We start from the raw sequence: 4740 nt of genomic DNA, 5'->3' as shown, positions 1-4740 counted from the left end.
AATTTTTCTGACCTGCATAGATCCTTGCTAATGTCAATAAAATGGTTTAATCGTCTCGCATAAAAAAAAAAGAAAGAAATCGTACACAAATCTCGAGGTAAAAATGTGTCCCAGTATTGAAGGGGCTTAGCATCAACACTCACAGTGGTGGGGAGAGTTGACACAGAGTTGGCGCAGGGTAAAAGAAGCGAGAAAAGTAGAATGAGCAAGGTATTTAGATAGAGTACACGGGGTTTGAGTATAAAGAGAGAGTAATGCAAGGGATTAGTGAAGCCCATTGTGCTGTGTGGCGCTGAAACATGGAACAGTAACGGAAAAGAAATGGTTGAATGTAATGGAATTAAAATGTTTGAAGAGTATGTGAACGTATGAAATGTAAAAGATCATGAGAAAGTGAGGAAAAGAGCAAATGTTTTGAAATTTGGCCCTATGTGTAGATGAGTGAGTATTTAAGATGATTTTTGACGTGCGGAAAGACTAGAGGACAAGACACTACTAAATAGAACAATAAGGTCAGATGCATAATTAGTGTGTAAGAGAAAGGCCTCTTCTGGGGTGAATGAACTGTGTGAAGAGAGCACTGAATGAGAGAGGAATGATGTGTAGCAAGCAAGATAGATTGTGTGTGTTGGAGGTGAATGGACGGCAGCAGTGGTGAATACATGGAAGTGATGCAGTCTTGTCTATTCCTGGGAGTGGGACGGCTGCATTTGGCGGGATCCATTGCCGTATAGTCCCAGGTAATGTGCGTGGGACTAAGTATAGAAAATATCCTTTATCTGATGGGTAGAGAGCGGTCTCGCTATGAAGGGGCTGAAGTAAACTAGTGTGTATTGTGTATTGTTGCTTCTTGCTGTGGGTGTATGAGGCCATCCGTGTTGTCTAATCCACGATACTGTGCCTTTACACCGTGAGTCGACGAGGCTAAGAGGTTCGAATGATTTTTTTTTTTTTTTGTGTGTGTGTGTGTGTGTCCGGTCTGGGCTACATCATGTAAGATTACAGGCCTGTTTATTGAAAGATGGTTAATATTCACATGTATTCTGACATTCCAGTATTCATGTTTCCCTGTATTTGCTTATTACATTATTGCAGTATTCCAATCGGTACTGTGTATTCTGATATTCCAGTATTTATTCATTTATATTCTCCAGTACCAATATCTCTTTATCTTAATTGTGTTGAAAAAGACTAAGACTAGACTGTAGTTTTCCAGTTATGATTTATGAAAGTGGAGGAGCTGAAAATATAAAGTGTAATGGTGCCGTGACTTCAGCGTCAGAATAAAGGATAAATACAGAGAATACAAGGGAGGGAAGAGCGCTCACAGTGCAACGACAGGAAGGGCAAGGGCGAGGGAAAGACTACAAATATAACTCACGGAGGCTCGCATACAAAAGTCAAAAGTTAAGTCCCTGTTGGAGCAGTGTCTACATGTGAAAAAAAATATATATTACCCTCGTTAGTAAATTGCCGCATAAAATAAAGAGTGATGTAGTGAATGGAAAGCGAGGGTCAGAGAATGCTATATAATTGATGGACGCTGTACGAGGTGTGTGCTGAGAGAGAGAGAGAGAGAGAGAGAGAGAGAGAGAGAGAGAGAGAGAGAGAGAGAGAGAGAGAGAGAGAGAGAGAGAGGGGCAGGCACGAGAAACACGACTCCCAAAACATTTACCTGAAAGGGGAGTATCCAGCTAGCAAGGCAGGAGTCGGGCAGGTAGCGAGGCAGCACAGCGGGAAAGAACAGCCGCGAACCAAAGCAGAAATTAAACATCAAAGGGAAACAAATTGAACGTTACTGTCCGGCTCAAAAGTTAGCGGGACATTTATAACACAACCTCGATTCTCCATTAAGTATTTTTGTATCCCTTTCATAGAGGAGGGAAATATAGTCCACAGCGGCCAGTCCTCGGCACACACTTGGCTACAGTCACTGGCACTGCTTCTGACAGCCGCTACTCAAAGTTCCCATTGACGATATACAGAAAGGTATGAGAAAAGACAAAGAAATTAAAACTTTACCCGGGTAATTTTAGGGCTTTAAGCGGCGGGCGTCCTCTTCCGGCCCTGATTGAATGAAGGGCTTCCCAGGTTGAAGGAAGATGAGAATACGGTCCCGCTGAGTTAGGAATATAAAAGTTTGTCCGCGAGAACATTAAAGATTCATGGAAATTGAGGACTAATGATTCTTTTCAAGGAGGAGTAGAATAGTTTGCCGCTGATGATAATTAAGGCTTCAGGAACCCGAAGGAAAGTTAAGAAAGTACGAAAAAATGTCTTAATAAACTTTTTTTTTACTGCGATTCGTTCTTCTTTGCGTCATTCAATGTGTGTCTACTTGAGCGTAAAATGATCTGTAAATTACTCGAGCAAACACGAAACCATACTCACACTGACATCTCCTAACCTGTATACTGTTCGGACATGTCACTACGATGGCTTTAGTGTAGCTTGAAAGGAGCGATTGTCAGCCTTCTAGGAAGTAGTAAAGCCTGAGATGAGTACACGCAATAACAAACAACTGACAAAGCGATCATATCCTGGATGCCTCCATCGCACAGCACACTAATTAGTACGCAGAAGAGGCGTTGTGGAGCATCATTTCTAGGCCTTCGTTAAGCTTCCATTTCTAGCTCATCATTTCAGTATCGTTTTCTTCTACCAAAAAGACAACAACCTCGATTTCAAATTACGGAACCACATCACGAGAAGCAATTGATACTCTGCCAAACAATAAAATCTGCGGGCATGTATGATCATATTTCCCTGTCTGAACGTTCCCTGCCGGTGGACATTCACCTTTAGAATCACTCGGGAGAACCATTAGCGTGTACCCGAAAGCGATTCAGGAACTGTATCTTTGAGTGGAGGTCGTAAACTCGCTGCACCATCAGCCAGATGCAAGAGAACTCAAAAAGACTGAGAGCCTCGGGTCAATGCCACCTGAGGGAGAGCGAAGAGGAGCCCCAGCTGTCACCGCACGTCTCCTGAGTGTGCTTGGAGCTACCGTGTCTGTCTGCTTCCTCCTTCACGTGAATATAGAAAGGCTTAACGGGTGCGAGGTATGACGAATGTAAGAAATTGAGTTGTGGAAAGAAGAGTTGAATATAAAGATTGCCAGAGAGAGAGAGAGAGAGAGAGAGAGAGAGAGAGAGAGAGAGATGTACACTAAAACAATATTATTTTCTCTTTTCTCTCTTTCCTTTCTCAGTGCTTCCAACTCAAAACAACACCAGGAAAACAATATGATATCCCTTTCCTCTTTTCGTCTTTCTCGTTTTTTTTTTTTTTGCTTTTCGTTTCGTTTCTATCTATTTTACGCTCAGTTGTCTTCAATTTCTTGCCCGCTCGCATTTCATCCACATTTCCTTTTCTTTCCTTGTTTTTTTCTTCTTATGTTTTATTTTATTTTGTCTGTAAGTCTCTCACTTCACTCTTAAGAAGCTTTAAAATCTCTCTCTCTCTCTCTCTCTCTCTCTCTCTCTCTCTCTCTCTCTCTCTCTCTCTCTCTCTCTCTCTCTCTCTCTCTCTCTCTCTCTCTCTCTCTCTCTCTCTCTCTCTCTCTCTCTCTCTCTCTCTCTCTCTCTCTCTCTCTCTCTCTCTCTCTCTCTCTCTCTCTCTCTCTGTGTGTGTGTGTGTGTGTGTGTGTGTGTGTGTGTGTGTGTGTGTGTGTGTGTTTTGTAAGATGGAGGACAAAAGGGAAGGTAAGATGGCTTTCACCTTTAGAAAGACAGGTTTTTGTGTTGATGGTGTCACTGTACATTTGGGACACCATCATGTGACGAGGATACGGAGCAGGTGTGTGTGTGTGTGTGTGTGTGTGTGTGTGTGTGTGTGTGTGTGTGTGTGTGTGTGTGTGTGTGTATGTATAGATTTTCTTTGTATTTGTGTGTTTACTTATTTATTTCTTTATTTTTAAGTTGTGTTTATCTGTATGTGATAGTCTGTGTGTCTGTATCCTTTTTTTTTTTTTTTTTTTTTACTTCCTGTCACTCTATCTAGTGTTTATTTTTCTTATTTTTTATTTGTGTGTATTTCAAATATTAAGTATTTTCTTTCTTTATTTACATTCTACTACATTTGTTCGCTATAATCCTGAACCCTTTACCAAAAATAAAAGAAATATGTACTTACCAAAGCTCAAAGTATATTTCATTCAACATTTCTCATCGGATTAGTAAAGGCAAGGTAAGTAATGATGTTAAGGTAGTGTTATTGTTTTGTCACTGTCAGGGTGGCTGGTGTCCGCCTCAGCTATGCACCACTTCCTGGAAGGCGGCTGGATTGTTAGGTAGAGCGGGGATCATTATTATATCCCTCCTATTCTCTTGTGAATGGGCACTGGGTGTTCATTGGTGCTGTACATATGGAGAACAGTGAATTCAGTGTCTGTGTAAACATTGTTCCAGACTGCATGAGCTGTGTGATGCTTAGTCATGGTGATAACATTTACACCATTTATAGCTTAACCTTTTCAGATTTGTTTCATGGCGGCTGTTACGTCCCGGCACACGTGTATCGCAACGTGGGGTGTAGGTCCCTCACCCTCCGCCATAGATACCGCCTCTCATAATGCATTGTTCATAAAGTCATTTTATCACCGCATTACTGGTGCAGTGTGTGGCGAGTTAATATAACATATTTTCTCATTGGAATGTATTTGAAAATTCCTTCATGAATACTTTCACGAACTGGTAATGTTATAATTGGGAGATTTTATGTATTTGGTGGAATTTGAAG

This window comes from Portunus trituberculatus, chromosome 33 (assembly GCF_017591435.1).
Source record: "Portunus trituberculatus isolate SZX2019 chromosome 33, ASM1759143v1, whole genome shotgun sequence".
Taxonomy (NCBI): Eukaryota; Metazoa; Arthropoda; class Malacostraca; order Decapoda; family Portunidae; genus Portunus; species Portunus trituberculatus.
This window is presented reverse-complemented; position numbering follows the sequence as displayed.